This window comes from Dermacentor variabilis, chromosome 7, assembly GCF_050947875.1.
Source record: "Dermacentor variabilis isolate Ectoservices chromosome 7, ASM5094787v1, whole genome shotgun sequence".
Taxonomy (NCBI): Eukaryota; Metazoa; Arthropoda; class Arachnida; order Ixodida; family Ixodidae; genus Dermacentor; species Dermacentor variabilis.
This window is the reverse complement of record NC_134574.1, coordinates 48082205-48091964: the sequence shown is the minus strand read 5'-3', so window position 1 is coordinate 48091964 and position 9760 is coordinate 48082205.

The window sequence follows — 9760 nt, the reverse complement described above, 5'->3', positions numbered from 1 at the left end:
CAAAAGGCATCACGTTAAATCCATAAAGGCCTTCCGGTGTAGCGAATGCGGTCTTTTCTTTGTCAGTCTCGTTCATCGGAATTTGCCAATATCCTGATCGAAGATCAAGGCTGGAGAAATACTGCGCCCCTTGTAGTGCGTCAAAAGCGTCGTCAACTAGAGGTATTGGATATACGTCCTCGCGTGTTATCTTATTGAGCCCTCGATAATCCACGCAAAAGCGAACGGAGCCATCTTTTTTCTTTACCAGGACCACGGGAGACGCCCATGGGCTAGATGAAGGTCGTATTATCTTCCGCGCAAGCATGTCAGCAACCTGTTGTTCAATGACCTCTCATTTGGACGGCGATACACGATAGGGGCGTCGTCGTATGATAGCGGAACCATCGGTTTCGATGCGGTGTGTAGCCGCAGGAGTTTGGCTCAACACAGGGGAACAGCTATCGAAACAGGCTTTGTGCTTTGCCAAGACCACCATTAAGGCTTCGGACTGCGCGGCTGTTAGGTCAGAGCAAAGAACGGCTGGAGGAGGGAAAGAATCATCCAAACCTGAGGTTGGTGCTGGCGATGAAGAAGGGCAAAGCGTGACTATAGAGATAGGTTTACTGTCGGCGAGGGTTGCCACAGTCATCCCTTTGGGCAGCATCACACGATCTGGGGTCGTGTTGCAAGCAGACAGAAGGGCACGGCCGCGTGAAAACCGGACGAGACAGGTGGCAATGAGAATTCTGCGAGAAGTACAGCGGGAAGAAGGGGCGACTAAGGTGTCTCCGTCGGCGATCTGACTGGATGTTACGGCTACAACGTCTTCGTGACCAGGACGCAGGACGTAGTCTGCAGCGATGGCCAAGTTCACACATGAAAGTGAAGAGTCCACAACAGGTTCAAGCTCTGTATCCGTGATGTGGATAACTTCCTCTCTACGCGAAATGACGGCTGAAGCAGAATGTAGGAAGTCCCGAACCAGTTTAAGCTCATGGATACACGTTGGAAGGATGATAAACTCGATTTTGTGGCGTATGCCGTCGATGAGAACACGAGCAGTACACTGTCCGTCGGGATGAATGAATGCATTATTAGCACCACGCAAAATAGGTCCAAGATAAGGCGTTTTTACTTTACGGAGCCGGGAACACAGATCACTCCGAAGAACAGAAACGACGGCACCAGTATCGATGAGAGCTGATGCGGGAACACCTTCGACAGTCACAGAAAGCATGTTGGCCGGGCGAACAGGAGGAATTTTTGAAGACCGATAAGAAGCAGTTTTTCCTCCAAAAACTGCAACAGTTAGTTTTCCGAGTGCTGGTCGACAAAATGGGAATTGGGGCGAAGCGGTGATGCAGAGCGCTGGTAAGGCGATGGAGAACGACGTCTGGCCGAACGGGAACTATGAGGCAGATTTGCAGCAGCTGGAGGAGACGGAGTACGATCCGGGATAGTAGTCGTCTAATCGGCGTGTGAGGTCTCTTTCGTGCTCAGCATAGCCTCGTCTTTCATCCTGCTGGCGACGGCGGCAGACGCGAGATATATGGCCGCTTATACCACAGTAAAAGCAAACCGGACGAGGTGGATGCCACTGAGGGTACGATGGCGCAGCAAGTGCTCTGGTTCCCATCGAAGCCAAATGGTCATAGGAAACTCCAGTAGGCACGGAAGTCACGGTAGGGGTGGGTAGCGAAACAATATCCGCGTAGGTAGGTCTGGAGCGCGCTACCGGAGCAAGATGCGTCGTGGGTGTAGTCATCGCTGTCAACTCCTGCTTTACGACCTCGCGCAAGACCCCGACGTCCGCTCGCGTTCCCGTCCTCCCTGGAGCTCCGTTCCGGTCGCCGCCTGCACCCAGCTACCCCGCACCTCCACCACTTTATAATACCGAGACCGATCAAGGTGTCCAGCGCTGTTTATTCCGAAAAAGGCAACGCCCCCAGCTCACGCGCGAGGAAGTCGCAGGACAGGGAAGATGATGATGGCTATGTACAAATGAAAACGACGAAGTACTTTAATAGTGCTTACAATACATATATACATACATATATATATACATATATATTTATATATATATATATATATATATATATATATATATATATATATATATATATATATATATTTATATATATGTATGGGGTGCAGTAGGTGGTACGGACGGTGCGGTACAATAGCGGCTAAAGAGGTACACGAAGAATACCGGAGTTTTCGGTCGACCATGTTTGCTTCCGTCCGCAACCTCGTGCTCGCGTCACACAAGTCCACAGGATAAACACCTGACAGCCACCTCATCGGCCTCACATCATCTTTCAAGTACTCAATACCACGGCGTGAACCCGGAGCGCACAGTTGTACAACCGACACCTACCAGCATCATGACAGCATCCCCTCAAGCCTTGGACATACCCAAATACACCAGATTAGTGGACAATGGGCCCGTGGAAGACTAGTTTCGCCTTCTCAAGCGCCACGCATCCGCTGCATCATGGTTGGAACAGGATATGGTCACCAACTTCAATGACTACGTCACCGGTGAGGCATTGCGCTTCTACCTAACGCAGGTATTTGATAACAAATAATCGCGGGAGAAAATCAAAGAAGATATGATTGGTTGATTTAAGGTGTACACTGCAGACTGCCTCAATATCCAACAGCTGGAAACATTACAACTGGGTCGCCGCAGTCACTCACTGTCCCCACGTAGCGATCATAATCAGTTCGAACCAAAGTGACGTATGACCTGATCGCCGACAACCTCCCATCCGGCAATCATCCCGACAAGAAGCACGCGCTCACACCATTGCCTTGCAGACGCGGCCTGCCACCAGGTTTTTAGTCACGTGACACTTCAACGGCTGTCAAACAACGCCCCCCATTTCAAGCGCAGCTGTTACTTATTCCGATGAAACGAAGCCACCTTGCTCAATTCCAGGGCAGATGACAATAGAAGTACCAGCACCAACGCACATATCTTTCAAGAAGAAGATAATTTGGGGTCATATACATCTAGAGGTCTACCTGCTTCGCCACTCTCAAGCCTTCTGCGTACTACACCTCAACAAGACGCTGCCATTGCAGAAGCGTCACATATGCAAAGCAATATCACGCACTGTGGAATTATCGTTACGTCTATTCCTCGTGTAGTTGCGCCAGCCTCGAAAAGGCCTTTTGAGGAGGCTGCCACAGTGCACTCACTACCAGACAAAACTCATAAAAAGGAGCAGTGTACACACTGCTCATTCATCTCTACGTCAATTAGCGCCAATAATCAAAGGCCGATTCCGATAGATACGCTACCTCAATAACTGTCGCAATAACATAACAAAGATAAACGTAAGCTACTTCAGGAATAGCTTTAGCGACCCAGAAGGCAACTTCGACACGGACGACGACGGAGAGCGTCGACGAAGTCACTGATGCAACAAGGAAAGAGCCAGTGCGCAAGGCAACTGAACCCGAGGCGAACGCAACGAATACGACGTTTTGTATGAAAGAAACGTTGTCGAACACACCTTCAGCACCACCTATCAGGACTGTTCCCACACCAAGGATTCGTGCGAGAACGCTGTGCACAAGAACCAATAAGACAGATATTTTCGAGGTGTACTGGACCAACAGAGACGTCGCTTTAATGACACAGTCCACCGAAGGTTCGAGCGGGAGGCACCGCGTGCATCTAAGTCGCAACCACACCTGAGTTTCCACGGCTCCCATGCATACAAATGCCCCTTCACCGGGGCATACATATGTCGTCCGGAGTGCAACAGCCCGCCTCGGCCACCTGAGCACTGCTCGATGTCAACGGACTGGCAAACTGACATCGTCCATATGTGAGGACATTAAGACGGTATCAACCGCCCTTCTACCTACGACTCTCTCAGCGGGAGGGGGAAGCGTTTGACAAACCGCACAGTAGGACCGTACGGTACAATAGTGGAGAAAGAGGCAGACGAAGAAAAAAGGAGTGTTATATATATATATATATATATATATATATATATATATATATATATATATATATATATATATATATATATATATATATATATATATATATATATATATACGTCTATACACAAAAAATTACGGCTGACTCCTTGCACGCTCACGGGCGACACTAATGCGAGCAGCATTTAAAGCTGCTGTTTGTCGTAGTGGAGAAAGCCATTGAGTGTAAAAATGGGTTATTACTCCAATACTTTGCCGGAAAACTACTTCAATGTGTTCAGCAGAAGCGGAGTTTTTGGCAGTCAAACACGGTTTCCGCTGGGCTCCCGTTCCTTCCTAAATGCCTTCCACTGCGAAGGCTACAGCCTGTGAGGCGCGCCCACAAGGCTCCGCCTTCTAAATATCACCGTGCCGCGTGCTTCAAGTTTCACTTTGGATGTTAACGTAGGCACTCGGACTTCCGTCTTTGGTGCCTACGACGCGCTAAACATAAGCGCAACGCGGTTCTCCTCAGAGAGCTGCAGGGCGCTTTACCAGTGGACTCGTGGCGGCACCCCGCGGCGGCCGCAGCGATGACGGCCGCTGGAAGCGCGTCGACCACAAGGAAGTACTTGCGGGTCTGTGACGTTCTACGCGAGGGTTCAAAACGCAGCTCTTCATGTATGAACCACGCCGTCGAGTTCCACTCCTTCCCCCCATCGCCTTATGGTACAATCGAGGCTGCTGTAATAGATCGTACAGTTGATCGTACAGATCGTACATAATGCTCAATAATACAACAGATACTCTTATGCGAACCGCTAGCCAATCAACGCCCAAGCCAATTACAGCGCCGAATGCTTAACCTTCTCGGCCCAGAGGCTACCACCACGGACAACACCCTCGTACACGAGCTATTTCTGCAGCGCTTACCCACCCAAGTCCAGGTAGGGCCAGCCACTGTGTCAACCAAGGATATGTCGGAGCTCGCTGCATTGGCCGACAAGGGGATGGAAGTTGCCAATCTACTTCCACTGGTTTCAGCTGTGATGTCGGAGCCAGTGTCGCACACTGCGTGTTTTTCACCTCCAGACCGTCCAGAGACAGCATCGACAAGCTGCTCTGAGATGTGCGATAGACTGGACGAGCTCTTGGTTACGACCGTTCATAGGAATGCTTATGCTCGTTGCCGTAGTCATAGCCGATCTCCATCTTACCAACGAGGTCCGTCCAGCGAGCGCCACCGCTACAGTGCAGTAGATGAGCCAGCCATCTGCTGGTACCACAGCCGTATCAGTGATGAAGCACGTCTCTGCCGCTTGATCGTGAAACTGTCCAGCGGTCCTTGAATGGCGACGAACAGTTACGGCCCCACTCCATGTATCCTCGTCTACGTTATCGATAACGTGACTGGTCAGTGCTTCTTGATCAGCACGGGTGCGCAAGTCAGTATTCTCCTAGCTACATGAGCGGATCGCACAGCTGCTAACATTTTGTACTTGCAGACTGTGAATGGAACTCGAATTCCGGCATTTTGCCAACGCTCGATAACATTTAACCAGGGCCTGAGAAGAGCATTATGATGTTTTTAGCGGTTGACAGCATCTTTTCTGCCACTATAGGAGCTGATTCCCTCGCCGGTCATGGCCTCATTGTAGGAACACATCTCCTGAGCGCGGCAACACATGTCTCTGTGCAAGGCATTGCTGCGACGGGCACCACAGATTAAGCGCTCGCTTGTGCCATAGTTTCGAATACACTACTTTGCTACGAAAATTTCCCGAACAATCAGTACGGCGCAACTGGATAAAAACCATCTGTCATGACGTGTGACACCAGATCATCACTTGCAGATCTCCTGGATTCTTCCGGCCACCTACACTTGCTCCAGACAAGCTCAAAGTTGCACTTGCAGACTTCGCGCACATGTTGGAATTAAGCATTATTTGGCCGTCCGCAAATAAGTCGGCAGCTCCATTCTCGATAGTGCCTAAGAAATCGGGTGGCTGGAGGCCATGTGGAGATAACAAATGTCTGAATAGTAAGACTATTGCGCATCAGTACCCTTTGCCCAGCATAAAAGATTTTACTGTCGCTTCACACGGCGCCAACTTCTTTTCAAAGATTCACCTTGTCCACGCCTAACATTGAATTCCTGTGGCTAAGCAAGGCATAACTAAGACGGACATCACAACGCCATTCCAACTCTTCAAGTTTCTGAGAATGCCGTTCCGACTCAGAAACGCCTACCCACTCGTTCCAATGTTTTATTAACACGGTAACGCGCGCGATGCTCTTCGATTGCACCTACGTCGACTACTTTTAATCGTCTGCACCTCTTCCATTAACAACTATCTGAACACGGCATCGTCATCAACTTCTCCAAAAGCAAGTTTGGTGTTAACAGCCTGGAGTGTTTAGGATATCCCCTCTATGCCAGTGGTGTTCGGCCATTTTCATAAACAATTGAAGCAGTGCGGAGCTTCCCTAAGGCCATAACGATCACGAAGCAGCGACCGTTCCTCCGCGTGCCTAAATTTTACCGTCGATTTTTCAGGAACTGTGCTGCCAGAGTAGCGTCTCTGGGTTGCCTGCTTATCAATACGGACAAGACGTCCTCGCTGCATTGGGACGCCGCCGCTGCAGACGCCTTCACCAAGATCGAGGGTGCCTTCTTGCACATCCTAGTTCCATGATATGACTGGCCCTCATGACCCACGCGTCCAGCAGAGCCATGGGAGCGGTTATCCAGCAGCGCTTGGAAAATTCGGCATCTCTTGTTAATATCAATAATTCACTACTGACATCCGAGATATCATCAGCGACCAGGCTGTACCTGCTGAAACCCTGAGCTGCGTGAGCGCCGCGACATCACCTGCACGTCCTGCGCAACTCGATGTGCAGACACTGGTCACACATCAAGTTATTGATCCCAGCTCCTTGAACTCCGCTCTTCCAGAATAGCTCTGCGGTTGGGTGATATCCTGCTTGATGGCTTCACATTCATATGCGACACTTCTACAGGCACACGGAGGCCATTTGTCCCAGCACGTTATGCAAGCAGCTTTACGACACAATGCACCAGCTCGCTCACGCCGGTGTTCTTGCCACACAATGCCTTACCTCATTACGCTACAGATGGCCTTCAATGAATGCCTCTGTACGTGACAGGGTTCGTGCGTGCGCACCCTGCCACCAGGAAAAAATTTATAGATATCCTGTTCCCCCTGCACGCCAGTTTCTCCAGCTTGATCATCGTTTTGACGTTGCTAACATTGACATTTTGGACCACTACCGCTGTGTGCGGAATTCTGATACCTAATCATCTCAGTCGTCAGGTTTATCCGCTGGCCAGAAGCAACGCCACTTCAAGACATCTGTGCTGAACCTTCGCGACAGCTTTTGTCACAGCATGAGTTGCCCGCTTTGGATTTCCTACCAAAATTGTTACTGGCAGAGGACAGCAATTCGAGTGCGCTCTCTTCGAAAAGCTCCTGCACTTGTTTGGCACAAACCGCCAGCGCACGCCCGCCTCTCATCCCCAATCAGATGACGCCGACGAAGGCTTCTATCGAAATCTCAAGGCAACGCTGGCTGCTCATGACACGCATCACAATGGGTTCGACGTCTACCATTAGTTCTTCTAGGTATCCGGTGCGCCTTGAAGTCGGACATTGAGTGCTCGAGCGCGGAGCTCGTATACGGTACTACGCTCCGCCTCCCCAATGACTATTTTCGACCACAACTACATCCGGCTGCTATTCTACTCAACAATATCTCTACCTCCTCACGACCTCTTCCGGAATCTAAAACGTTGGGCCGCGTCCAGTTCCAGCATACACACCTTACGTTTCAAGTGACCTTACAAACCAAACACATGTATTAGTGCACTATGGTTCCGTTCGGCCTGCTCTCCACCCACACTACCTCGGACCCTTTCCCGTAGCAGACAGACGCGAGTCCACATACATCGCAGACACTCATGACAAACCTGCCATCATCGCACTTGACACGCTGAAGCCAGCCTACTGAGGGGCGAATCCCACAGTCGCATCCCTCATTTTAGCCTCGAAAGTTTCCGTTCCGTTTGATGCGCACACTATTTCAGTCCGCGAAGTTTCATGGATGAGCTGACATCGTTCGCAGGTCGTTCAAACGGTGCAAGCGGTCGAGCTATTTAGCGCCAGCAACATTGATGCGATCACCCTAGGAAAGAAGACGAGCTCAGGCGAGGCCACGAGCGGTGCAGGGAGTTTAGTTGGCTGGGCTGATTAGTTGATTATTTGAGTTTCAGCTCTGGTGCTCCAATAACGTCTCGTTTACTTTTTCACTCTTGTGCTCTACACCCTCTATCGCCTACCTCAGTATGGGCCACTGATCAAAATCATCGCAGCAGCGCCAACGGCTCCGTGACAGTTTTGTTTAATAGTTTTGTTTTTTGTTTTATATAGAATTGATCTCTTTAAATCAGCTACGCAACATGTTGCCACATGGTTTGGCGCACCAAGGAAGTGAAGAAGAGGAGAACGAGGTTCGTGTCGGGCATCGCGCGTCACCGCTTACGTTTTCGTAAAGAGCAACCACCTGTATCTTCATTCAGCTTGTATACTCCAGCAGGGTATACGCGGCTTGCTGGGTACGCTCAACTTATGCAGGAGACCTCACTGGGCAGCAAGAACCTCGCCCCAAAGTTGGAGTTGACTCCAGTTCGCCGCGCAAGCAGGCGAATTCGAGGCCTCGCCACAGAATTTGGAAACCTCCAGGATAAAGCGATGACTGCGACCACTGCGACTTCTACGGAACGGGTGTCACCGACTTGCCTGACGCTGCTGTGAACCCCCAAGTGCCGACGGCTTTTCATGGCGACACATTTGAAGACGTGGAAGACTGGCTGGCGGAGTTAGAGCGCGTGGCTGCGTTTAACGAGTGGGACAACAACGCCCAAACTCATGAACGTCTACTTAAGCCTGCAGGATGGTGCTCGCACGTGGTTTATGAACCGCGAAAGTGTCCTGTCATCCTGGCCTGAGTTCCAGTGCAAGCTACTGGACACTTACTCCAGCCCCGATCGCCAGGAAAAAGCGGAGCGGGCCCTTCAGTTACGCGTTCAAATGCCCAAAGAGAGCGTCACGATGTACGTAGAAGACATGACGCATCTTTTTCAGCGTGCCGATCCGAGTATGTCGGAAGAGAAGAAGGTGCGTCAAATTATGAGAGGCGCAAATGAGCAGCTCTTTGGCGGTCTTATTCGGAATACGCCCTAGACTGTTGCGGAGTTTCTCACTGAAGTCGCCGCGATGGAGAAGAGCCTTCAGCAACGGTCTAACTTGTACAACCGACAAGTAAATGCCGCCTGCACTCCGGATACGCCGGTAGGCTTCGGGTGCGACATCGCCTTGATTTGCGAGCTGACTCGCTCGTTGGTTCGCGACGAGCTGCAGAAGCACCACGGCACTTCGCCACCTCCAGTCAGCTCCCTCGCCAGCGTCATGCGCAAAGAAGTACAGCGGGCACTGCAGGCATCTTTTTGCAGCAGTGAAGCACCACCTCTGCCAAGCGAATCCCGCCGCAAGACCTACGCAGAAACATTACTGAGCCCCGTCCAAGCTTTTGCACCTACTTATGTGGCGCCGCCAGTCGCGTTGCAATCGGCGCAAGCCGCTCCGACAACTCCGCTACCGTACTTCGAGGATCGCCGAACAGCCGCGAGGAAATCAGAGGTTTGGCGAGCACCCGATCAACGACCGCTGTGCTACCACTGCGGCGAAGCTGGTCGTGTGTATCGGGACTGCCCCTACCGACGACTCCGACTGCGGGGTTATTCTAACGATTCACCTCGACC